At 52.5% G+C, this 27,194-nt stretch overlaps 1 protein-coding gene across 1 annotated transcript in view; it reads left to right on the top strand.

Moving 5' to 3' along the window:
- The window catches only part of LOC138489511 (zinc finger protein 182-like), a 376,372-nt gene that overhangs the window by 336,532 nt on the left and 12,646 nt on the right, over nt 1-27,194 (top strand). The gene's annotated exons all lie outside the window — the stretch shown is intronic.

Here is a 27,194-nt window from a genome sequence, read left to right as displayed (position 1 = left end):
CACTTCTTCCTCTTCCCCCTCTCCCTATCCCATCCCTTCACCCAGATCTACCACCTCCCCCTGCACCTCTTCCTCTTCCCCCTCTCCCTATCCCATCCCTTCACCCTGACCTACCATCTCACCCTGCACTTCTTCCTCTTCCCCCTCTCCCTATCCCATCCCTTCACCCTGATCTACCACCTCCCAACGCACTTCTTCCCCCTCTCCCTATCCCATCCCTTCACCCTGATCTACCACCTCCCAATGCACTTCTTCCCCCTCTCCCTATCCCATCCCTTCACCCTGATCTACCACCTCCCCCTGCACTTCTTCCTCTTCCCCCTCTCCCTATCCCATCCCTTCACCCTGATCTACCACCTTCCAATGCACTTCTTCCCCCTCTCCCTATCCCATCCCTTCACCCTGATCTACCACCTCCCCCTGCACTTCTTCCTCTTCCCCCTCTCCCTATTCCATCCCTTCAACCTGATCTACCACCTCCCCCTGCACTTATTCCCCCTCTCCCTATCCCATCCCTTCACTCTGATCTACCACCTCCCCCTGCACTTCTTCCCCCTCTCCCTATCCCATCCCTTCACCCTAATCTACCACCTCCCCCTGCACTTCTTCCTCTTCCCCCTCTCCCTATCCCATCCCTTCGCCCTGATCTACCACCTCCCCCTGCACTTCTTCCCACTCTCCCTATCCCATCCCTTCACCCTGATCTACCACCTCCCCCTGCACTTCTTCCCCCTCTCCCTATCCCATCCCTTCGCCCTGACCTACCACCTCCCCCTGCACTTCTTCCTCTTCCCCCTCTCCCATCCCTTCACCCTGATCTACCACCTCCCAATGCACTTCTTCCCCCTCTCCCTATCCCATCCCTTCACCCTGATCTACCACCTCCCCCTGCACTTCTTCCTCTTCCCCCTCTCCCTATCCCTTCCCTTCACCCTGATCTACCACCTCCCCCTGCACTTCTTCCGCCTCTCCCTATCCCATCCCTTCACCCTGATCTACCACCCCCCCTGCACTTCTTCCTCTTCCCCCTCTCCCTATCCCTTCCCTTCGCCCTGATCTACCACCTCCCCCTGAACTTCTTCCTCTTCCCCCTCTCCCTATCCCTTCCCTTCACCCTGATCTACCACCTCCCCCTGCACTTCTTCCTCTTCCCCCTCTCCCTATCCCATCCCTTCACCCTGATCTACCACCTCCACCTGCACTTCTTCCCCCTCTCCCTATCCCATCCCTTCACCCTGATCTACCACCTCCCTCTGCACTTCTTCCTCTTCCCCCTCTCCCTATCCCATCCCTTCACCCTGATCTACCACCTCCCCCTGCACTTCTTCCTCTTCCCCCTCTCCCTATCCCTTCCCTTCACCCAGATCTACCACCTCCCCCTGCACCTCTTCCTCTTCCCCCTCTCCCTATCCCATCCCTTCACCCTGATCTACCACCTCCCCCTGCACTTCTTCCTCTTCCCCTCTCCCTATCCCATCCCTTCACCCTGATCTACCACCTCCCCCTGCACTTCTTCCTCTTCCCCCTCTCCCTATCCCTTCCCTTCACCCTGATCTACCACCTCCCTCTGCACTTCTTCCTCTTCCCCCTCTCCCTATCCCATCCCTTCACCCTGATCTACCACCTCCCCCTGCACTTCTTCCCCCTCTCCCTATCCCATCCCTTCACCCTGATCTACCACCTCCCCCTGCACTTCTTCCTCTTCCCCTCTCCCTATCCCATCCCTTCACCCTGATCTACCACCTCCCCCTGCACTTCTTCCTCCTCTCCCTATCCCATCCCTTCACCCTGATCTACCACCTCCCCCTGCACTTCTTCCTCTTCCCCTCTCCCTATCCCATCCCTTCACCCTGATCTACCACCTCCCGCTGCACTTCTTCCTCTTCCCCCTCTCCCTATCCCTTCCCTTCACCCTGATCTACCACCTCCCCCTGCACCTCTTCCTCTTCCCCCTCTCCCTATCCTATCCCTTCACCCTGATCTACCACCTCCCCCTGCACTTCTTCCTCTTCCCCTCTCCCTATCCCATCCCTTCACCCTGATCTACCACCTCCCCCTGCACTTCTTCCCCGTCTCCCTATCCCTTCCCTTCACCCTGATCTACCACCTCCCTCTGCACTTCTTCCTCTTCCCCCTCTCCCTATCCCATCCCTTCACCCTGATCTACCACCTCCCCCTGCACTTCTTCCCCCTCTCCCTATCCCATCCCTTCACCCTGATCTACCACCTCCCCCTGCACTTCTTCCTCTTCCCCTCTCCCTATCCCATCCCTTCACCCTGATCTACCACCTCCCCCTGCACTTCTTCCTCCTCTCCCTATCCCATCCCTTCACCCTGATCTACCACCTCCCCCTGCACTTCTTCCTCTTCCCCTCTCCCTATCCCATCCCTTCACCCTGATCTACCACCTCCCCTGCACTTCTTCCTCTTCCCCCTCTCCCATCCCTTCACCCTGATCTACCACCTCCCCCTGCACTTCTTCCTCTTCCCCCTCTCCCTATCCCTTCCCTTCACCCTGATCTACCACCTCCCCCTGCACTTCTTCCGCCTCTCCCTATCCCATCCCTTCACCCTGATCTACCACCCCCCCTGCACTTCTTCCTCTTCCCCCTCTCCCTATCCCTTCCCTTCGCCCTGATCTACCACCTCCCCCTGAACTTCTTCCTCTTCCCCCTCTCCCTATCCCTTCCCTCTGATCTACCACCTCTCCCTGCACTTCTTCCTCTTCCCCCTCTCCCTATCCCATCCCTTCACCCTGATCTACCACCTCCACCTGCACTTCTTCCCCCTCTCCCTATCCCATCCCTTCACCCTGATCTACCACCTCCCTCTGCACTTCTTCCTCTTCCCCCTCCCTATCCCATCCCTTCACCCTGATCTACCACCTCCCCCTGCACTTCTTCCTCTTCCCCCTCTCCCTATCCCTTCCCTTCACCCAGATCTACCACCTCCCCCTGCACCTCTTCCTCTTCCCCCTCTCCCTATCCCATCCCTTCACCCTGATCTACCACCTCCCCCTGCACTTCTTCCTCTTCCCCTCTCCCTATCCCATCCCTTCACCCTGATCTACCACCCCCCTGCACTTCTTCCTCTTCCCCCTCTCCCTATCCCTTCCCTTCACCCTGATCTACCACCTCCCTCTGCACTTCTTCCTCTTCCCCCTCTCCCTATCCCATCCCTTCACCCTGATCTACCACCTCCCCCTGCACATCTTCCCCCTCTCCCTATCCCATCCCTTCACCCTGATCTACCACCTCCCCCTGCACTTCTTCCTCTTCCCCTCTCCCTATCCCATCCCTTCACCCTGATCTACCACCTCCCCCTGCACTTCTTCCTCCTCTCCCTATCCCATCCTTTCACCCTGATCTACCACCTCCCCCTGCACTTCTTCCTCTTCCCCTCTCCCTATCCAATCCCTTCACCCTGATCTACCACCTCCCCCTGCACTTCTTCCTCTTCCCCCTCTCCCTATCCCTTCCCTTCACCCTGATCTACCACCTCCCCCTGCACCTCTTCCTCTTCCCCCTCTCCCTATCCCATCCCTTCACCCTGATCTACCACCTCCCCCTGCACTTCTTCCTCTTCCCCTCTCCCTATCCCATCCCTTCACCCTGATCTACCACCTCCCCCTGCACTTCTTCCCCCTCTCCCTATCCCTTCCCTTCACCCTGATCTACCACCTCCCTCTGCACTTCTTCCTCTTCCCCCTCTCCCTATCCCATCCCTTCACCCTAATCTACCACCTCCCCCTGCACTTCTTCCCCCTCTCCCTATCCCATCCCTTCACCCTGATCTACCACCTCCCCCTGCACTTCTTCCTCTTCCCCTCTCCCTATCCCATCCCTTCACCCTGATCTACCACCTCCCCCTGCACTTATTCCTCCTCTCCCTATCCCATCCCTTCACCCTGATCTACCACCCCCCCCCTGCACTTCTTCCTCTTCCCCTCTCCCTATCCCATCCCTTCACCCTGATCTACCACCTCCCCCTGCACTTCTTCCTCTTCCCCCTCTCCCTATCCCATCCCTTCACCCTGATCTACCACCTCCCCCTGCACTTCTTCCTCTTCCCCTCTCCCTATCCCATCCCTTCACCCTGATCTACCACCTCCCCCTGCACTTCTTCCTCCTCTCCCTATCCCATCCCTTCACCCTGATCTACCACCTCCCCCTGCACTTCTTCCTCTTCCCCTCTCCCTATCCCATCCCTTCACCCTGATCTACCACCTCCCCCTGCACTTCTTCCTCTCCCCCCTCTCCCTATCCCTTCCCTTCACCCTGATCTACCACCTCCCCCTGCACCTCTTCCTCTTCCCCCTCTCCCTATCCCATCCCTTCACCCTGATCTACTACCTCCCCCTGCACTTCTTCCTCTTCCCCTCTCCCTATCCCATCCCTTCACCCTGATCTACCACCTCCCCCTGCACTTCTTCCCCCTCTCCCTATCCCTTCCCTTCACCCTGATCTACCACCTCCCTCTGCACTTCTTCCTCTTCCCCCTCTCCCTATCCCATCCCTTCACCCTGATCTACCACCTCCCCCTGCACTTCTTCCCCCTCTCCCTATCCCATCCCTTCACCCTGATCTACCACCTCCCCCTGCACTTCTTCCTCTTCCCCTCTCCCTATCCCATCCCTTCACCCTGATCTACCACCTCCCCCTGCACTTCTTCCTCCTCTCCCTATCCCATCCCTTCACCCTGATCTACCACCTCCTCCTGCACTTCTTCCTCTTCCCCTCTCCCTATCCCATCCCTTCACCCTGATCTACCACCCCCCCTGCACTTCTTCCTCCTCTCCCTATCCCATCCCTTCACCCTGATCTACCACCTCCCCCTGCACTTCTTCCTCTTCCCCTCTCCCTATCCCATCCCTTCACCCTGATCTACCACCTCCCCCTGCACTTCTTCCTCTTCTCCCTCTCCCTATCCCATCCCTTCACCCTGATCTACCACCTCCCCCTGCACTTCTTCCTCTTCCCCTCTCCCTATCCCATCCCTTCACCCTGATCTATCACCTCCCCCTGCACTTCTTCCTCCTCTCCCTATCCCATCCCTTCACCCTGATCTACCACCTCCCCCTGCACTTCTTCCTCTTCCCCTCTCCCTATCCCATCCCTTCACCCTGATCTACCACCTCCCCCTGCACTTCTTCCCCCTCTCCCTATCCCTTCCCTTCACCCTGATCTACCACCTCCCTCTGCACTTCTTCCTCTTCCCCCTCTCCCTATCCCATCCCTTCACCCTAATCTACCACCTCCCCCTGCACTTCTTCCCCCTCTCCCTATCCCATCCCTTCACCCTGATCTACCACCTCCCCCTGCACTTCTTCCTCTTCCCCTCTCCCTATCCCATCCCTTCACCCTGATCTACCACCTCCCCCTGCACTTATTCCTCCTCTCCCTATCCCATCCCTTCACCCTGATCTACCACCCCCCCTGCACTTCTTCCTCTTCCCCTCTCCCTATCCCATCCCTTCACCCTGATCTACCACCTCCCCCTGCACTTCTTCCTCTTCCCCCTCTCCCTATCCCATCCCTTCACCCTGATCTACCACCTCCCCCTGCACTTCTTCCTCTTCCCCTCTCCCTATCCCATCCCTTCACCCTGATCTACCACCTCCCCCTGCACTTCTTCCTCCTCTCCCTATCCCATCCCTTCACCCTGATCTACCACCTCCCCCTGCACTTCTTCCTCTTCCCCTCTCCCTATCCCATCCCTTCACCCTGATCTACCACCTCCCCCTGCACTTCTTCCTCTCCCCCCTCTCCCTATCCCTTCCCTTCACCCTGATCTACCACCTCCCCCTGCACCTCTTCCTCTTCCCCCTCTCCCTATCCCATCCCTTCACCCTGATCTACCACCTCCCCCTGCACTTCTTCCTCTTCCCCTCTCCCTATCCCATCCCTTCACCCTGATCTACCACCTCCCCCTGCACTTCTTCCCCCTCTCCCTATCCCTTCCCTTCACCCTGATCTACCACCTCCCTCTGCACTTCTTCCTCTTCCCCCTCTCCCTATCCCATCCCTTCACCCTGATCTACCACCTCCCCCTGCACTTCTTCCCCCTCTCCCTATCCCATCCCTTCACCCTGATCTACCACCTCCCCCTGCACTTCTTCCTCTTCCCCTCTCCCTATCCCATCCCTTCACCCTGATCTACCACCTCCCCCTGCACTTCTTCCTCCTCTCCCTATCCCATCCCTTCACCCTGATCTACCACCTCCTCCTGCACTTCTTCCTCTTCCCCTCTCCCTATCCCATCCCTTCACCCTGATCTACCACCCCCCCTGCACTTCTTCCTCCTCTCCCTATCCCATCCCTTCACCCTGATCTACCACCTCCCCCTGCACTTCTTCCTCTTCCCCTCTCCCTATCCCATCCCTTCACCCTGATCTACCACCTCCCCCTGCACTTCTTCCTCTTCTCCCTCTCCCTATCCCATCCCTTCACCCTGATCTACCACCTCCCCCTGCACTTCTTCCTCTTCCCCTCTCCCTATCCCATCCCTTCACCCTGATCTATCACCTCCCCCTGCACTTCTTCCTCCTCTCCCTATCCCATCCCTTCACCCTGATCTACCACCTCCCCCTGCACTTCTTCCTCTTCCCCTCTCCCTATCCCATCCCTTCACCCTGATCTACCACCTCCCCCTGCACTTCTTCCTCTTCCCCCTCTCCCTATCCCTTCCCTTCACCCTGATCTACCACCTCCCCCTGCACCTCTTCCTCTTCCCCCTCTCCCTATCCCATCCCTTCATCCTGATCTACCACCTCCCCCTGCACTTCTTCCTCTTCCCCTCTCCCTATCCCATCCCTTCACCCTGATCTACCACCTCCCCCTGCACTTCTTCCCCCTCTCCCTATCCCTTCCCTTCACCCTGATCTACCACCTCCCTCTGCACTTCTTCCTCTTCCCCCTCTCCCTATCCCATCCCTTCACCCTGATCTACCACCTCCCCCTGCACTTCTTCCTCCTCTCCCTATCCCATCCCTTCACCCTGATCTACCACCTCCCCCTGCACTTCTTCCTCTTCCCCTCTCCCATCCCTACACCCTGATCTACCACCTCCCCCTGCACTTCTTCCTCTTCCCCCTCTCCCTATCCCATCCCTTCACCCTGATCTACCACCTCCCCCTGCACTTCTACCTCTTCCCCTCTCCCTATCCTATCCCTTCACCCTGATCTACCACCTCCCCCTGCACTTCTTCCTCCTCTCCCTATCCCATCCCTTCACCCTGATCTACCACCTCCCCCTGCACTACTTCCTCTTCCCCTCTCCCTATCCCATCCCTTCACCCTGATCTACCACCTCCCCCTGCACTTCTTCCTCTTCCCCCTCTCCCTATCCCTTCCCTTCACCCTGATCTACCACCTCCCCCTGCACCTCTTCCTCTTCCCCCTCTCCCTATCCCATCCCTTCACCCTGATCTACCACCTCCCCCTGCACTTCTTCCTCTTCCCCTCTCCCTATCCCATCCCTTCACCCTGATCTACCACCTCCCCCTGCACTTCTTCCCCCTCTCCCTATCCCTTCCCTTCACCCTGATCTACCACCTCCCTCTGCACTTCTTCCTCTTCCCCCTCTCCCTATCCCATCCCTTCACCCTGATCTACCACCTCCCCCTGCACTTCTTCCCCCTCTCCCTATCCCATCCCTTCACCCTGATCTACCACCTCCCCCTGCACTTCTTCCTCTTCCCCTCTCCCTATCCCATCCCTTCACCCTGATCTACCACCTCCCCCTGCACTTCTTCCTCTTCCCCTCTCCCTATCCCATCCCTTCACCCTGATCTACCACCTCCCCCTGCACTTCTTCCTCTTCCCCCTCTCCCTATCCCTTCCCTTCACCCTGATCTACCACCTCCACCTGCACTTCTTGTTACTGCACTTGCGCAATCTGAATGTCACAAGGCCTAATAGGACTGTTATTATTTTCTCCTCTGCCCCCCTCTTTTTGTCCTTTGGCACCTGGAAACACTTTTTGCTGTATAGGCGTCTTACAAATGTTCAATAAATAAATAAGGTGGGGAGAATCGGATATTGGAGACCGAATTTGGGGTCCAGCAGGTGGTTAGAATCAGGGATTGACAATCGCTCCGGGAGATGTGCCAATGAGTAGAATCCGAGATTTATGAATGCACAGAGTTCTTTGAATGGGTAGAGTCACAGGGTGACAGCCGCTGCCCAACTCCAGCAGGCGAGTAGATCTCTGCATTGTTAAAGTTTGCGAGGACCTTTAATGCTGCTTGACAGTGTTTCACAGCATTTGTCTGATCACTTCATGGGCACACCTGCTCAGTCGAGAGGCCTTTAGTTACACGAGTTGCCATTTGAGGTACCCCCACCATCAGTGTGGTTTTGCCACTGCTGGCCCTCCACTGAACCCTCATTTCGGATGTGCTTCACCAACGCTGCATGTCCATCACAGCGGATCACATGACAGCCCACGTAATACCTCTTTCTTATCTGTACCTTTTCCCGGGCATCCTAGTCCTAGGTGTGCCAATCAAAGGGCGACCCTTCTAAGGGCATTGTCAACTCCTGTTCGCCACTATTTGCCTGGCTTGCGAGCAACCCGTTTTATTTCTCGTCGTCTTGCATCTGACTTCAGCATCTCTTTCCCTCTCTGTATCCAGTTTGCAGCTTGGGCTCCTCACTGCTACTGTTCTCTTATTCGCCTGGGTTGCGATCGATCTGTTTTATTTCTCGTCGTCGTGCAATCTCTTTCAGCATCTCTTTCCCTCTGTATCCAGTCCGCGGCTTGGGCTCCTCACTGCTACTGTTCTCTTATTCGCCTGGGTTGCGATCGATCTGTTTTATTTCTCGTCGTCGTGCAATCTCTTTCAGCATCTCGTTCCCTCTCTGTATCCAGTCCGCGGCTTGGGCTCCTCACTGCTACTGTTCTCTTATTCGCCTGGGTTGCGATCGATCTGTTTTATTTCTCGTCGTCGTGCAATCTCTTTCAGCATCTCGTTCCCTCTCTGTATCCAGTCCGCGGCTTGGGCTCCTCACTGCTACTGTTCTCTTATTCGCCTGGGTTGCGATCGATCTGTTTTATTTCTCGTCGTCGTGCAATCTCTTTCAGCATCTCGTTCCCTCTCTGTATCCAGTCCGCGGCTTGGGCTCCTCACTGCTACTGTTCTCTTATTCGGCTGGGTTGCGATCGATCTGTTTTATTTCTCGTCGTCGTGCAATCTCTTTCAGCATCTCTTTCCCTCTCTGTATCCAGTCCGCGGCTTGGGCTCCTCACTGCTACTGTTTTCTTATTTGCTTGGTTTGCGATCGATCTGTTTTATTTCTCGTCGTCGTGCAATCTCTTTCAGCATCTCTTTCCCTCTCTGTATCCAGTTTGCGGCTTGGGCTCCTCACTGCTACTGTTTTCTTATTCGCCTGGGTTGCGATCGATCTGTTTTATTTCTCGTCGTCGTGCAATCTCTTTCAGCATCTCTTTCCCTCTCTGTATCCAGTTTGCGGCTTGGGCTCCTCACTGCTACTGTTTTCTTATTCGCCTGGGTTGCGATCGATCTGTTTTATTTCTCGTCGTCGTGCAATCTCTTTCAGCATCTCTTTCCCTCTCTGTATCCAGTTTGCGGCTTGGGCTCCTCACTGCTACTGTTCTCTTATTTGCTTGGGTTGCGATCGATCTGTTTTATTTCTCGGCGTCTTGCATCCGACTTCAGCATCTCTTTCCCTCTCTGTATCCAGTCCGCGGCTTGGGCTCCTCACTGCTACTGTTTTCTTATTTGCTTGGGTTGCGATCGATCTGTTTTATTTCTCGTCGTCGTGCAATCTCTTTCAGCATCTCTTTCCCTCTCTGTATCCAGTCCGCGGCTTGGGCTCCTTACTGCTACTGTTTTCTTATTTGCTTGGGTTGCGATCGATCTGTTTTATTTCTCGTCGTCGTGCAATCTCTTTCAGCATCTCTTTCCCTCTCTGTATCCAGTCCGCGGCTTGGGCTCCTCACTGCTACTGTTCTCTTATTCGCCTGGGTTGCGATCGATCTGTTTTATTTCTCGTCGTCGTGCAATCTCTTTCAGCATCTCGTTCCCTCTCTGTATCCAGTCCGCGGCTTGGGCTCCTCACTGCTACTGTTCTCTTATTCGCCTGGGTTGCGATCGATCTGTTTTATTTCTCGTCGTCGTGCAATCTCTTTCAGCATCTCGTTCCCTCTCTGTATCCAGTCCGCGGCTTGGGCTCCTCACTGCTACTGTTCTCTTATTCGCCTGGGTTGCGATCGATCTGTTTTATTTCTCGTCGTCGTGCAATCTCTTTCAGCATCTCTTTCCCTCTCTGTATCCAGTCCGCGGCTTGGGCTCCTCACTGCTACTGTTTTCTTATTTGCTTGGGTTGCGATCGATCTGTTTTATTTCTCGTCGTCGTGCAATCTCTTTCAGCATCTCTTTCCCTCTCTGTATCCAGTTTGCGGCTTGGGCTCCTCACTGCTACTGTTCTCTTATTCGCCTGGGTTGCGATCGATCTGTTTTATTTCTCGTCGTCGTGCAATCTCTTTCAGCATCTCTTTCCCTCTCTGTATCCAGTTTGCGGCTTGGGCTCCTCACTGCTACTGTTCTCTTATTTGCTTGGGTTGCGATCGATCTGTTTTATTTCTCGTCGTCTTGCATCCGACTTCAGCATCTCTTTCCCTCTCTGTATCCAGTCCGCGGCTTGGGCTCCTCACTGCTACTGTTTTCTTATTTGCTTGGGTTGCGATCGATCTGTTTTATTTCTCGTCATCTAGCATCCGACTTCAGCATCTCTTTCCCTCTCTGTATCCAGTCCGCGGCTTGGGCTCCTCACTGCTACTGTTCTTTTATTTGCCTTTTTCTTGACTCATGATTTCTTCACTCCACACAACCTACTCTTGTTTTACCACCTCACTTTTCCTCCTATCTTGCTGTCCTCTAACCCCTTTCTTTCTATAGGTCTTTGGAATGGTTGGTTGCCCATTGTGCAACAAATTAAGTCTTTTCTTTAGACTCAATCTAAAATTTCTTTGTGTCACTGAAACCTGGATCACCCCTTACAACCCTGTCTCTTCTACTCTAACCACTCCCTGTCTTAGTGACATCCTATATAATTCTTCTTGGCCTCTTCCTGCCTCTGTCCTTAATCTTTCATCCTTTCCCACCTTTGAATATCGCTTTGCTCACTTCACCAATGCCCACCAGTTGGCATTTCTTATCCTTTATTGAGCCCCTGGCACTCTCTCAAGATTGTACTATGACCTGGACCCTCTTCTCCCTTCTCCACCACCTCCCATTCTTCCTCATCTCTTCTATATTTTCTTGAGTCTTTTGAACTCTATTACATTCCTTCCCCCTTCTCATGTTTCTGGCTCTTCAACCTTAATTCCTCCTCCCATACTCCCATACCTCTGTCTATGCTCATCCTATTAATCCTTTCTTCCCTCCCTCTACTTCTGCCCTTGTCCTCTCTCCTTCTCTATTCTTTCGACGTGATCCATGCAACTTTAAATCCTCTTTCTCTCTCATCCTTTTCCACTTTCCTTCCTTCCACTAACCTTTTCTCTACCTTCTCTCAAGATCAAGCGGCTACTACCCTGCACAACAGCCTTCACCTTGATTCCCTTTGTCCCTCTCGGGCCTCCTACCCTTCTTGTAATCACCCTCAACTTTGGCCATCCCCCTCCCAGCTTTCCCTTCGGTCCTCCCCTCAAAAATGCTGAGCGACGATGGAAGAAAACCCACCACCTGTCTGATCTTACTACTCTCTCCACTCTTTATTCATCTTACGATTCCCTACTCTTTAGTGCAAAGATGCAGTTCTTTCTTGCCTCGCAGTCTTTCTTTCTCTCCCATCACCCCGGCCGTCTGTTTCAATTTCTTGAAGTGCTCTGTCCCGCTCCCTCTGACTCTTCTGCTTCCTCCTCACTTTCTTGTACTGCCTTCATCAACTATTTCATGTAAAAAGCTTAATCGAATGGGATATGCTTCCTCCAATGTTTGGAATATTACTTACATTTATTTTTATTTATTTATTTATTTGTAGTGCGCCGACCGCTCGCAAGCATCGGGGCGCATACGTGAAGACGAGGACACATAAGAAAACAAGACATTAGACGAGACAGGTCAACACATAGGGAAGATGGCCAGCAGAGGACGAGGGATCTTATCAGGGATTATTTAAAGAGCAGGGTTTTAAGGTTTTTGCGGAAAGCGTAGAGATTTGTTTCCAGTCTGAGACTCACATAGGGCAGCCCTTGACATTTAAATATGAATTCATGGGTTTGTTTTTGCCTTGACCTGTATTTAATGATGAATTCATGTCTGTTTTTGCCTTGGAAAGGAAAAAAAGGATTGGGTACTCCCTAATTTTTGTTAACGGGGGTCAAATCTGTAGGAAGGGAGAGTCTAAGAGAAAATAGTGCCATGAGGGAGCATAAGGCAAAGGCAGCAACGTGGTCCATATGTTCAATTGCGCCGTGAGGGAGTGGAAGGCAAAGACAGCAACCTGTTCCATATGTTTAATAGCGCCATAAGGGAGCAGAAGGCAAAGGCAGCAACCTGGTCCATAGGTTCAATAGCGCCATGAAGGAGCGGAAGGCAAAGGCAGCAACCTGGTCCATAGGTTCAATAGCGCCACGAGGGAGCGGAAGGCAAAGGCAGCAACCTGGTCCATAGGTTCAATAGCGCCACGAGGGAGCAGAAGGGAAAGGCAGCAACCCGGTCCATAGGTTCAATAGCGCCACGAGGGAGCGGAAGGGAAAGGCAGCAACCTGGTCCATAGGTTCAATAGCGCCATGAGGGAGCGGAAGGCAAAGGCAGCATCCTGGTCCATAGGTTCAATAGCGCCATGAGGGAGCGGAAGGCAAAGGCAGCATCCTGGTCCATAGGTTCAATAGCGCCATGAGGGAGCGGAAGGCAAAGGCAGCAACCTGGTCCATAGGTTCAATAGCGCCATGAGGGAGCGGAAGGGAAAGGCAGCAACCTGGTCCATAGGTTCAATAGCGCCATGAGGGAGCGGAAGGCAAAGGCAGCAACCTGGTCTATAGGTTCAATAGTGCCATGAGGGAGTGGAAGGCAAAGGCAGCAACCTGGTCCATAGGTTCAATAGCGCCACGAGGGAGTGGAAGGCAAAGGCAGCAACCTGGTCCATAGGTTCAATAGCGCCACGAGGGAGTGGAAGGCAAAGGCAGCAACCTGGTCCATAGGTTCAATAGCGCCATAAGGGAGCGGAAGGCAAAGGCAGCATCCTGGTCCATAGGTTCAATAGCGCCATGAGGGAGCGGAAGGCAAAGGCAGCAACCCGGTCCATAGGTTCAATAGCGCCATGAGGGAGTGGAAGGCAAAGGCAGCATCCTGGTCTATAGGTTCAATAGCGCCACGAGGGAGTGGAAGGCAAAGGCAGCAACCTGGTCCATAGGTTCAATAGCGCCACGAGGGAGTGGAAGGCAAAGGCAGCAACCTGGTCCATAGGTTCAATAGCGCCATGAGGGAGCGGAAGGGAAAGGCAACAACCCGGTCCATAGGTTCAATAGCGCCATGAGGGAGTGGAAGGCAAAGGCAGCAACCTGGTCCGTAGGTTCAATAGCGCCATGAGGGAGTGGAAGGCAAAGGCAGCAACCTGGTCCGTAGGTTCAATAGCGCCATGAGGGAGCGGAAGGGAAAGGCAGCAACCTGGTCCGTAGGTTCAATAGTGCCATGAGGGAGCGGAAGGCAAAGGCAGCAACCTGGTCCGTAGGTTCAATAGCGCCATGAGGGAGCGGAAGGCAAAGGCAGCAACCTGGTCCATAGGTTCAATAGCGCCATGAGGGAGCGGAAGGCAAAGGCAGCAACCTGGTCCATAGGTTCAATAGCGCCACGAGGGAGTGGAAGGCAAAGGCAGCAACCTGGTCCATAGGTTCAATAGTGCCATGAGGGAGTGGAAGGCAAAGGCAGCAACCTGGTCCATAGGTTCAATAGCGCCATAAGGGAGCGGAAGGGAAAGGCAGCAACCTGGTCCATAGGTTCAATAGTGCCATGAGGGAGCGGAAGGCAAAGGCAGCAACCTGGTCCATAGGTTCAATAGCGCCACGAGGGAGCGGAAGGCAAAGGCAGCAACCTGGTCCATAGGTTCAATAGTGCCATGAGGGAGCATAAGGCAAAGGCAGCAACCTGGTCCATAGGTTCAATAGCGCCATGAGGGAGCGGGAGGCAAAGGCAGCAAACTGGTCCATAGGTTCAATAGCGCCATGAGGGAGCGGAAGGCAAAGGCAGCAACCTGGTCCATAGGTTCAATAGCGCCATGAGGGAGCGGAAGGCAAAGGCAGCAACCTGGTCCATAGGTTCAATTGCGTCATAAGGGAGCGGAAGGCAAAGGCAGCAACCTGGTCCATATGTTCAATAGCGCCACAAGGGAGCGGAAGGCAAAGGCAGCATCCTGGTCCATAGGTTCAATAGCGCCATGAGGGAGCGGAAGGCAAAGGCAGCATCCTGGTCCATAGGTTCAATAGCGCCATGAGGGAGTGGAAGGCAAAGGCAGCAACCTGGTCCATAGGTTCAATAGCGCCATGAGGGAGCGTAAGGCAAAGGCAGCATCCTGGTCCATAGGTTCAATAGCGCCATGAGGGAGCGGAAGGCAAAGGCAGCATCCTGGTCCATAGGTTCAATTGCGTCATAAGGGAGCGGAAGGCAAAGGCAGCAACCTGGTCCATAGGTTCAATAGCGCCACAAGGGAGCGGAAGGCAAAGGCAGCAACCTGGTCCATAGGTTCAATAGCGCCATGAGGGAGCGGAAGGCAAAGGCAGCATCCTGGTCCATAGGTTCAATAGCGCCATGAGGGAGTGGAAGGCAAAGGCAGCAACCTGGTCCATAGGTTCAATAGCGCCATGAGGGAGCGTAAGGCAAAGGCAGCATCCTGGTCCATAGGTTCAATAGCGCCATGAGGGAGCAGAAGGCAAAGGCAGCATCCTGGTCCATAGGTTCAATTGCGTCATAAGGGAGCGGAAGGCAAAGGCAGCAACCTGGTCCATAGGTTCAATACTGACATTAGGGAGCAGAAGGGAAAGGCAGCAACCTGGTCCATAGGTTCAATAGCGCCATGAAGGAGTGGAAGGCAAAGGCAGCAACCTGGTCCATAGGTTCAATTGCGTCATAAGGGAGCGGAAGGCAAAGGCAGCAACCTGGTCCATAGGTTCAATACTGACATTAGGGAGCAGAAGGGAAAGGCAGCAACCTGGTCCATAGGTTCAATAGCGCCACGAGGGAGCGGAAGGCAAAGGCAGCAACCTGGTCCATAGGTTCAATAGCGCCATGAGGGAGCAGAAGGCAAAGGCAGCAACCTGGTCCATAGGTTCAATAGTGCCATAATGGAGCGAAGGCAAAGGCACCAACCTGGTCCATATGTTCAATCACGCCATAGGGGAGCGGAAGGCAAAGGCAGCAACCTGGTCCATAGGTTCAATAGCGCCACGAGGGAGTGGAAGGCAAAGGCAGCAACCTGGTCTATAGGTTCAATAGCGCCATGAGGGAGCAGAAGGGAAAGGCCGCAACCAGGTCCATAGGTTCAATAGCGCCATGAGGGAGCGGAAGGCAAAGGCAGCAACCTGGTCTATAGGTTCAATAGCGCCATGAGGGAGTGGAAGGAAAAGGCAGCAACCTGGTCTATAGGTTCAATAGCGCCATGAGGGAGCAGAAGGGAAAGGCCGCAACCAGGTCCATAGGTTCAATAGCGCCATGAGGGAGCGGAAGGCAAAGGCAGCAACCTGGTCCATAGGTTCAATAGCGCCATAAGGGAGCGGAAGGCAAAGGCAGCATCCTGGTCCATAGGTTCAATAGCGCCATGAGGGAGCGGAAGGGAAAGGCAACAACCTGGTCCGTAGGTTCAATAGCGCCATGAGGGAGCGGAAGGCAAAGGCAGCAACCTGGTCCGTATGTTGAATAGCGCCATGAGGGAGCGGAAGGCAAAGGCAGCAACCTGGTCCATAGGTTCAATAGCGCCATGAGGGAGCGGAAGGCAAAGGCAGCAACCTGGTCCATAGGTTCAATAGCGCCATGAGGGAGCGGAAGGCAAAGGCAGCAACCTGTTCCATAGGTTCAATAGCGCCATGAGGGAGCGGAAGGCAAAGGCAGCAACCTGGTCCATAGGTTCAATAGCGCCATGAGGGAGCGGAAGGCAAAGGCAGCATCCTGGTCCATAGGTTCAATAGCGCCATGAGGGAGCGGAAGGCAAAGGCAGCATCCTGGTCCATAGGTTCAATAGCGCCATGAGGGAGCGGAAGGCAAAGGCAGCATCCTGGTCCATAGGTTCAATAGCGCCATGAGGGAGCGGAAGGCAAAGGCAGCAACCTGGTCCATAGGTTCAATAGTGCCATGAGGGAGCGTAATGCAAAGGCAGCAACCTGGTCCATAGGTTCAATAGCGCCATGAGGGAGCGGAAGGGAAAGGCAGCAACCTGGTCTATAGGTTCAATAGCGCCATGAGGGAGCGGAAGGCAAAGGCAGCAACCTGGTCCATAGGTTCAATAGTGCCATGAGGGAGCGTAATGCAAAGGCAGCAACCTGGTCCATAGGTTCAATAGTGCCACGAGGGAGTGGAAGGCAAAGGCAGCATCCTGGTCCATAGGTTCAATAGCGCCATGAGGGAGTGGAAGGCAAAGGCAGCAACCTGGTCCATAGGATCAATAGGGCCATAATGGAGCGAAGGCAAAGGCAGCATCCTGGTCCATAGGTTCAATAGCGCCATGAGGGAGTGGAAGGCAAAGGCAGCAACCTGGTCCATATGTTCAATAGCGCCACGAGGGAGCGGAAGGCAAAGGCAGCAACCTGTTCCATATGTTCAATAGCGCCACGAGGGAGTGGAAGGCAAAGGCAGCAACCTGGTCCATATGTTCAATAGCGCCACGAGGGAGCGGAAGGCAAAGGCAGCAACCTGTTCCATATGTTTAATAGCGCCATAAGGGAGCAGAAGGCAAAGGCAGCAACCTGCTCCATAGGTTCAATAGCACCATGAGGGAGCGGAGGCAAAGGCAGCAACCTGGTCCATAGGTTCAATAGCGCCATGAGGGAGCAGTAGGGAAAGGCAGCAACCTGGTTCATAGGTTCAATAGCGCCATGAGGGAGCGGAAGGGAAAGGCAGCAACCTGGTCTATAGGTTCAATAGCGCCATGAGGGAGCGGAAGGCAAAGGCAGCAACCTGGTCCATAGGTTCAATAGTGCCATGAGGGAGCGTAATGCAAAGGCAGCAACCTGGTCCATAGGTTCAATAGCACCATGAGGGAGCGGAAGGGAAAGGCAGCAACCTGGTCTATAGGTTCAATAGCGCCATGAGGGAGCGGAAGGCAAAGGCAGCAACCTGGTCCATAGGTTCAATAGCGCCATGAGGGAGCGGAAGGCAAAGGCAGCATCCTGGTCCATAGGTTCAATAGCGCCATGAGGGAGCGGAAGGCAAAGGCAGCAACCTGGTCCATAGGTTCAATAGTGCCATGAGGGAGCGTAATGCAAAGGCAGCAACCTGGTCCATAGGTTCAATAGCGCCATGAGGGAGCGGAAGGGAAAGGCAGCAACCTGGTCTATAGGTTCAATAGCGCCATGAGGGAGCGGAAGGCAAAGGCAGCAACCTGGTCCATAGGTTCAATAGTGCCATGAGGGAGCGTAATGCAAAGGCAGCAACCTGGTCCATAGGTTCAATAGTGCCACGAGGGAGTGGAAGGCAAAGGCAGCATCCTGGTCCATAGGTTCAATAGCGCCATGAGGGAGTGGAAGGCAAAGGCAGCAACCTGGTCCATAGGATCAATAGGGCCATAATGGAGCGAAGGCAAAGGCAGCATCCTGGTCCATAGGTTCAATAGCGCCATGAGGGAGTGGAAGGCAAAGGCAGCAACCTGGTCCATATGTTCAATAGCGCCACGAGGGAGCGGAAGGCAAAGGCAGCAACCTGTTCCATATGTTCAATAGCGCCACGAGGGAGTGGAAGGCAAAGGCAGCAACCTGGTCCATATGTTCAATAGCGCCACGAGGGAGCGGAAGGCAAAGGCAGCAACCTGTTCCATATGTTTAATAGCGCCATAAGGGAGCAGAAGGCAAAGGCAGCAACCTGCTCCATAGGTTCAATAGCACCATGAGGGAGCGGAGGCAAAGGCAGCAACCTGGTCCATAGGTTCAATAGCGCCATGAGGGAGCAGTAGGGAAAGGCAGCAACCTGGTTCATAGGTTCAATAGCGCCATGAGGGAGCGGAAGGGAAAGGCAGCAACCTGGTCTATAGGTTCAATAGCGCCATGAGGGAGCGGAAGGCAAAGGCAGCAACCTGGTCCATAGGTTCAATAGTGCCATGAGGGAGCGTAATGCAAAGGCAGCAACCTGGTCCATAGGTTCAATAGCACCATGAGGGAGCGGAAGGGAAAGGCAGCAACCTGGTCTATAGGTTCAATAGCGCCATGAGGGAGCGGAAGGCAAAGGCAGCAACCTGGTCCATAGGTTCAATAGTGCCATGAGGGAGCGTAATGCAAAGGCAGCAACCTGGTCCATAGGTTCAATAGTGCCACGAGGGAGTGGAAGGCAAAGGCAGCATCCTGGTCCATAGGTTCAATAGCGCCATGAGGGAGTGGAAGGCAAAGGCAGCAACCTGGTCCATAGGATCAATAGCGCCATAATGGAGCGAAGGCAAAGGCAGCATCCTGGTCCATAGGTTCAATAGCGCCATGAGGGAGTGGAAGGCAAAGGCAGCAACCTGGTCCATATGTTCAATAGCGCCACGAGGGAGCGGAAGGCAAAGGCAGCAACCTGGTCCATATGTTCAATAGCGCCACGAGGGAGCGGAAGGCAAAGGCAGCAACCTGGTCCATAGGTTCAATAGCGCCATGAGGGAGCGGAAGGCAAAGGCAGCAACCTGGTCCATAGGTTAAATAACGTCAGTAGGGAGCAGAAGGAAAGGCAGAAACCGGGTCCATAGGTACGGTATTGGTGAGGGCTTCAGGGTGACTGGTCCATAGGTTCAGTATTGGGGAGGGCTTCATGGTGAATGGCCCATAAGTTTGGTATTGGTGAGGGCTTCAGGGTGACTGGTCCATAGGTTCAGTATTGGTGAGGGCTTCAGGGTGACTGGTCCCTAGGTCCAGTATTGGTGAGGGCTTCAGGGTAACTGGTCCATAGGTCCAGTATTTGTGAGGGCTTCAGGGTGACGGGTCCATAGGTCCAGTATTAGTGAGGGCTTCAGGGTGACTGGTCCATAGGTTCAGTATTGGGGAGGGCTTCAGGGTGACTGGTCCGTAGGTCCAGTATTGGTGAGGGCTTTAGGGTGACTGGTCCATAGGTCCAGTATTGGTGAGGGCTTCAGGGTGACTGGTCCATAGGTCCAGTATTGGGGAGGGCTTCGGGTGACTGGTCCATAGGTCCAGTATTGGGGAGGGCTTCAGAGTGACTGGTCCATAGGTCCAGTATTGGTGAGGACTTCAGGGTGACTGGTCCATAGGTCCATGTTGGTGAGGGCTTCAGGGTGACGGGTCCATAGGTTCAGTATTGGGGAGGGCTTCAGGGTGGCTGTGCTTCAGGGTGACTGGTCCATAGGTCCAGTTTTGGGGAGAGCTTCAGGGTGACTGGTCCAAAGGGCCAGTATTGGGGAGGGCTTCAGGGTGACTGGTCCATAGGTCCAGTACTGGTGAGGGCTTCAGGGTGACTAGTCCACAGGTCCATAATTGGTGTGGGCTTGAGGGTGATTGGTCCATAGGTCCAGTATTGGGGAGGGCTTCAGGGTGACTGGTCCATAGGTCCAGTATCGGCGAGGGCTTCAGGGGACTGGTCCATAGGTACAGTATTGGTGAGGGCTTCAGGGTGCCTGGTCCATAGGTTCAGTATTGGTGAGGGCTTCAGGGTGACTGGGCTTTAGGATGATTGGTCCATAGGTCCAGTATTGGAGAGGGCTTCAGGGTGACTGGTCCATAGGTTCAGTATTGGTGAGGGCTTCAGGATGACTGGACTTCAGGGTGACTGGTCCATAGGTCCAGTAATGGTCAGGGCTTCAGGTTGACTGGTCCATAGTTTCAGTATTGGTGAGGGCTTCAGGGTGACTGGGCTTCCCGGTGACTGGGTTTGAGGAACGGAAGATTGATGATGCCCAGAAGCTGATTGGCCGTCCTCACCGAAGCTTTTGGATAAGAAATTCTCATCAAACTATTAATAACACTTGCTGAGACCCATGAACAGCCAAAGCGCTTCCATGGTAGTGAGGGAAGGTGCATTCTTCATGATATCAATAAGCAAAGCCTTTGAAAAAAGACATTCAGCAGAGAGTTCATAACCACCTATCCATCTTCTTCCAAAACCGGCAATTTCTTCAAAGTGCGTCATTCCCCTTGATTCATGTCAGTGTCACATAGTTTGCAGGGGCATCCTCCCAGCCGCCAAACACGTGAGGGGTCTCCTCCCAGCTGCCAAACACGTGAGGGGTCTCCTCCCAGCCGCCATGCACACATATGTGAGGTGGCATTCTCCCAGCCGTCATACACATGTGAGGGGCATCCTGCCAGCCGCCATGCACACATATGTGAGGGGCATCCTCCCAGCCGCCATGCACACATATGTGAGGGGCATCCTCCCAGCCGCCATGCACACATATGTGAGGGGCATCCTCCCAGCCGCCATGCACACACATCTGAGGGGCATCCTCCCAGCCGCCATGCACACACATATGTGAGGGGCAGCCTCCCAGCCGCCATGCGCACACATTTGTGAGGGGCATCCTCCCAGCCGCCATGCACACATATGTGAGGGGCATCCTCCTAGCCGCCATGCACACATGTGTGAGAGGCATCCTCCTAGCCGCCATGCACACACATGTGAAGGGCATCCTCCCAGCTGCCACACATATGTGAGAGCATCCTGCCAGCCGCCATGCACACATATGTGAGGGGCATCCTCCCAGCGGCCATGCACACACATCTGAGGGGCATCCTCCCAGCCGCCATGCACACACATATGTGAGGGGCAGCCTCCCAGCCGCCATGTGCACACATTTAGGAGGGGCATCCTCCTAGCCTCCATGCACACATGTGTGAGAGGCCTCCTCCCAGCCGCCATGCACACACATGTGAAGGGCATCCTCCCAGCTGCCACACATATGTGAGGGGCATCCTCCCAGCCGCCACACATATGTGAGGGGCATCCTCCCAACCGCCATACACACATGTGCCCTTGGATGTTTTCAGTCTGGATTTTGTCCTCTCCACTCCACTGAAACTGCTCTTCTTTCTGTCTGTGACTCATTGCTTACTGCTCGCTATTCCAAACCCTTGCTATTCTCATACTGTCTCTTGGGCTGGTGTCTGTTCTGATGCTTCTTCTCTTCATTGTGTTCCACACAGATATGTTCTTGGTCCTTTTCTTTGTTCTCTTTATATCTCTCCTCTTGCTGCCATTATTTCGTCTTATGGGTTATCCCACCACTTTTACGCTGGCGATACCCAGGTCTTTTTGTCCCTCTTCCATTACCTCTGCTATTCATAGGAATCTTTCTTCCTGTATCAGTGCTATTACGACCTGGATGTTGGATCACTTTCCTGTTCTAAATGCTTCAAAAACAGAAGTAATTTTTTTCCCCGCATGCACTATTCCTCCTCCGTCCCCTCCATCTTTTGTCTTTTCTCCTCCTTCTTGCCTTCCTATCTCGTCCACTGCTCTCAACGTTGGTCGTTATCGCGGAACACTTATCTTTTTCTCATATTTCTACTATTTCTCGTTCTTGTCAATATCATCTTTTTAATATGTGCAAAGTCTGGTCTTTCTTTACTTTTAGTGCCACTACACTTTTGATTTCTTAGTTTATTTGTTTACGTCTGTTCTATTGTTCTGTCTTACTTGTTGGTCTTCCTGCTTCTCGTCTTGCTCCTTTAAAGTCTGTTTTGCTTCTGTTTGTTTTTTGTATTCGTGTTCTCCTCGTGATTCTATTTCTCTTTGATTTGATTTGATTTTATTTTATTTATAAAGCGCAAAAAACCAGGCCCAGGGGCAACCGGGCGCATACTCTTAAACATGTTACAAAAAGCAGTAGTTACAGAAGTTACAAAAATATACAGCATATATACATGTACATACTCTTAAACATGTTACAAAAAGCAGTAGTTACAGTGAGTTACAAAAATATACAGCATATATACATGTACCGAAGGGTACCATTAACAGTGTATAATACAGGGACAGAGCAGAGAGAAAATGTAAATTCAGTTCTGTACCCCACATGGAGTCTGGACTGTGTCAAGGTCTCATGAGACTTGGGAGAGCAGCCATGTTTTAGCATTATTCTTGAAGGAGTGGAATGATGGTTCAATTCTGATAGGTGTGGGCAAGGTGTTCCAGAGTTTGGAGGCCAGGACGGGGAAGCGCACCCCACCAGCTTTTTGGAGTTTGCATCTAGGCACGATGAGGCTGTGAGTTTGGGCTGCTCTGGTAGGTCGAGTGGAGGTGTGGCGTGAGAAGCGAGTGGACAGGTAAGGTGGGGCGTTGTTGTTCAGACATTTGTGAGTCAAAGCTAGGGTTTTCAGGGCAATTCTCTGTTTTACCGGGAGCCAACGTAAGTCCAATCTGACGGAGGAGATATGAGAGCGTCTCGGGATGTTTAAGGCTGCCCTTAAGGCATTATTTTGTACAGTTTGCAATTTATTAAGGTTAGACTGACTGGTCCCTAGGTAGAGAGCACTACAGTAGTCGATTTTGGCCATAAGAAGAGTTCTGGCGAGTGTGATACAGTTGGTGGAGTTTAGGAAGGGTCTACAGGCAGTGATAAGTTTGCAGGTATAGGCCGAAGCTGACCTAACTGCATTTATTTGTCTGTTCAGAGAAAGCAAGGAGTCAAGATAGACCCCTAGCGTCTTAGTATCTTTGGAGACTTTAATGTCATTGCCGTCAATAATGAAGGACTTGTAGGTTTGGTCTAGTTTGTTGAGCCGATGATTTGATCCTAAAAGTAAGAGCTCAGTCTTATCATCGCTAAGGCAAAGTTCGTGCTGTGCCATCCAGGCCTGGATGACCGAGTAAACATCGTTAAGGGCTTTGGTGTCAGCTGTGTAGTCTCCTGAGATAGGGATGACTATCTGGGTGTCGTCCGCGTAGTTAGTGTAGGAGACACCCAAATAGTCAAGCACATCGAAGAGGGGCTTGGTGAATACGTTATACAACGTAGGGGATACACACGAGCCTTGAGGAACACCACAGTGAATGGGGGAGGGATCCGCTGATGCCAGCGGTGAGAAGACCCTCATGGATCTATTGCTCAGGAATGAGTGGATCCAGGCATTGGCAGAGTCGGAGAAGTGGGCTGCGGATTTGAGATGCTGGCAGAGTATTTGGTGGTTGACCAGATCAAAAGCCGCAGAGAGATCGAGGAGAAGGAGAAGAGCTAGCTTCCCATTGTCCTTCAGTGACTCCATCTGAGTTTTCAAGTCGATCAGAGCTGACTCCGTGCCATGTTTAGGGCGGAACCCTGATTGTCTTAAACCCAGGAGATTGTTTAGTTCGAGGTAATCCTGAATCTGCAGGTAAGCTGCGCGGTCTAGGATCTTGAGCAGGAATGGGACCGTAGTGATAGGTCTGAAGTTAGTTGGGATATTAGGGTCAAGGGAGGGTTTTTTGAGGAGTGGGATAACCCATGCATCCTTTAGGTTGTCGGGGACAATACCCGTCTTGAAAGAAGCATTTATGAATGCTGTAATGAACGGGGCTAGCTCATGAGATGCTTCTTTGATAATAGGTGCTGGCCAGGGGTTGCCTTGGCAATTGGAAGGTTTTAAATTGTTTATGATGTTTTCTACTTCGAGAGTAGTGAGTGGGGAGAAGGAGAAAGGTTTATGCGGATAGGTTAAATGTGTATTAAGTGTAGGTGTGGTCGGTGGTTGGTCAAGCTGTAGGGACTTCTGTTTGTCCCTGATTTTAGATTGGAGGGTAGCAATTTTACCCAGGAGTGCTGACTGAATATTGGTGCACCAAGTGTTGTCTTTGGAGCAAGAGTCAGGGGGGGCTGCAGGTGTCTCGAGTTCCTTAAGGATATTAAAGAGTTCCTTAGTATTGGACTGGGCTGACATAATGCGGTTATTATAAGAATCTTTTTTTGCCTGGAGTACAGCTTCTTTATAGTTAAGGGTGGCTATCAGAAGACTGTCCTTGTGGGCGTCGGAGTGGTGACTTCTCCAGCGTGACTCTGCTGAGCATTTCTCTTTGAGTAACACTCTAAGCTGGGGAGTAAACCATGAGTTAAGGTGTGCTCGTTGTTTGGGTTTCCTCAGTTTGAGCGGGGCGATAGAGTTGATGGCTGCAAGCAGTGACTGGTTATACATGTCGGCTAGGTTGGTGGGGTCTGAGCAAGTGTCAGGAGCGTTATTTAGTGTGGGGAGGATAAGGGGGAGTATTTTTTCTGTCGTAATGTTCTTTTTATTTCTAGTGAGGGTGGCTGGGGCGACCAAAGGCCTGGGTGGTGGGGCTGCTTCAATGCTGAAAGTGATGACATGGTGGTCAGACCACAAGCAAGGGGCGTTGGAGATTACGCTAATATTGCAATTGGTGTCACTAAGCCAGTCAAGGGACCACCCTTTAATGTGGGTGGGTTCCTGTATGTGGCGAGTGAAACCTAAATCTGTTAAGGTATTAGCTAAGTCGAGGGCCGCAGGATCATTAGGGTCTTGGTGTCCTAGATTGAGGTCGCCAAGAATTATGGTTTGGGAGTTGGATTTAGCATTGTTGAGTACTAACGTAGAGATATCATCCACAAAGGATGTGGGTGGACCAGGGGGTCTGTATATTAGGTGGATGGTAGCCGTTTGGTTAGCTGAGAGTCCAAGCTCGACAGAGAGTAACTCTGCAGTTTCCACCTTAGTGCTTGGGATGGTTCTAAGTCCTAATGAGTTTCTAGCGATGAAAGCAATTCCTCCACCTCTCGAGGTGCGATCACATCTGATGATGGAGTAATCGGTGGGGATGGCCAATGAGAGTGCCGGGCCGGAAGCCGCGTGCAGCCAGGTCTCGGTGATGGCGATGAAGTCGAGTTCCTGAGTTTTGATAATATCAGCAATGTCCAGAGCGTGCGCAGCTAGGGATCTTGCGTTAATCAGGGCAGCTTTAATTAAACCAGCGTTGCTTGATGAAGCTGTGATGGTTTGAGTGTGATGGGGCGTGGGTGAGGTGGCCGTTTGTGGAGCCGGGCTGTGCGTATGAGTTTTGAGGTATGAACTCGGGTACATGGGGTGTCCCTTCTTACCCATAAGTCTAGATCCTAATCTTAGGTTTCTAAGAGTGATAGGACATGGTTGGTTAGGTGAGGGTTTTTTTGCGAAATGGTCGAGCCATAGGGCCGGATCGTTGAGGTAGATGTTGTGGTATTGAGGTGCAGTACTTTGGTAGGTATCAGGAGATCTGTGAGAGGTGGCCATGGATGAGGTGTGCAAGGAGCTAGGTGCAACTAAATTGCGAGGTGGTAGGTGTGATGACCTGGTAATTGACCACACTGAGAGTAGTACTTGTAATGAGGAGAGCAGTGACCTTAGGGAGGACCAGCGTGGTAGCATGTTACCGAGGTTAGAGAGGAAGGGCTGCTGGGTCTGTGAGGCAGTTATAGGTAAGCGTTACAGGCACTATTTGGCTAGGCAGTGTGTGCTCTGTACGAGCAATGCAGGCTAATGAGTTTAAGACAGGTTAAGTCTACTTATTCAGAGTCAAACAATGGGGGTGCATCAGATCAGGGTACTCAGGCAAAGCAAATAGCAAAGCTTGCATATACATTAGCATGTTAGGCAGGGAACAATGCAGAATGCAAGAGGCGTGGTCTAATTGTAACAGTGCAACAATTCAGGCAGAGAAGACATTCTAGTGTTGGCAGCAAGTATTGGCAGATCAGGTAAATGTCAAGTTGAAAGGCACGGCAGAGTAAGATCATGACATGTCTTACGCGGAGCGGTGCAACATATGCAGGCATAGATCAAAGTGTGGCGCAGCAAAATTGGGAATACACAATGAGCGTATCAGGCAGGCAGAGTAGCATATATCCAAGTTGCGGTTCTGAGCAAGAGCTCAATTATTTCAAAAGCGAGCATGGGGTTGACAGCATAGTAGTTTCAAGGCAAGCACAGGCGAACAGAGCCGCAAATGAAAGCGGTGCCGTGGTCATGCAATGCGAAGGTATGGGCTGGGCGGCAATGAGAACAGGCATAGGCAATGCAAGCAAATAGGCGCTGAAATGGTGCGATCACTTGGTGGTAAGCAATCGCGAATAGGTAGCGACTAGGGGCTCAAATATGTAGTCGGCTCAGTTGATTAAAGTCAGGACGCTCGTAATAGATGTGCAGACTTAGTACAGAAGTGTGCATGGAGCAGGTTGCTATGTTGCTACAGCTTGTCAAGTGGCGTTTGTGATTATATTAGCATAGTAAAGGCATTACCAACATCAGGATAGATAGTATATCAGCAAGTTCAACAGGCAAGATAAATGCTTGTAGGGCAGTAGGCACAGAGTGGACAACTTATATAGCTATACTAGGTATCAAGCTTGTGGGAATAAGCATAGCATTTGGAAGCGCTGGAATAGTTGATAACGTTACCAGTCTTGCTTTCAGGATGAGGAGAGCGCTAGTCCATAGGTTCACGAGGAGGAGAGTCAGCTGTGTAACCACAAGCAGGGATTCGTGCGAGGTGAAAAAGGGCATAGTGTCCAGGCGAACGGCGAGTAAGGCTGAGGACAGGCTAGGACAGGAGTCAGCCTTGTTTCACTGGGCCTTGGTTCACTGGGCCTCTCTATCCTCTCTTGGCTGGCTATCCTTTCATTCTCGGCTTGGATGTATCTTTTTTTGTATTGTATTTAAATCTCATTATGGTCTTGCACCTTCTTACCTTATATCCCTGGCTTCCTTCTATGCTCCAACTCAGGACCTGAAATCACAATCTTAATTTCTAGTATGAGTTCCTCACCCTCCCTGTGCTCATTCGTCTTTTCGTTCATTTTCTCTGCTTGTTCCACTTCACTGGAACGCTCTTCCTCTTCGATCTATTACCTCTTATTCTTTTTTGTCCTTCCTTGAAGAGCTGTCTCCTTCAATCTTGATTGCCTAATCTATCCCTTTTTGTTTTTCTAGTTGAATTTTAATGATGGAGTGCTCCACTTTGTATTCATAATTGAGTGCTCCACTTTGTATTCATAATTATCGTACTGTAAATTGGTATGTACAGCACTTTGGCGTAAGGCTCTATCTAAAAAAAAAGAAAATACTAAAAATACATCACTCTG

Source organism: Ambystoma mexicanum, chromosome 9 (assembly GCF_040938575.1).
Source record: "Ambystoma mexicanum isolate Mex_15411 chromosome 9, UKY_AmexF1_1, whole genome shotgun sequence".
Taxonomy (NCBI): Eukaryota; Metazoa; Chordata; class Amphibia; order Caudata; family Ambystomatidae; genus Ambystoma; species Ambystoma mexicanum.
The sequence above is the reverse complement of the archived record's forward strand: the minus strand, read 5'-3'. Positions and strand labels throughout refer to the sequence as shown.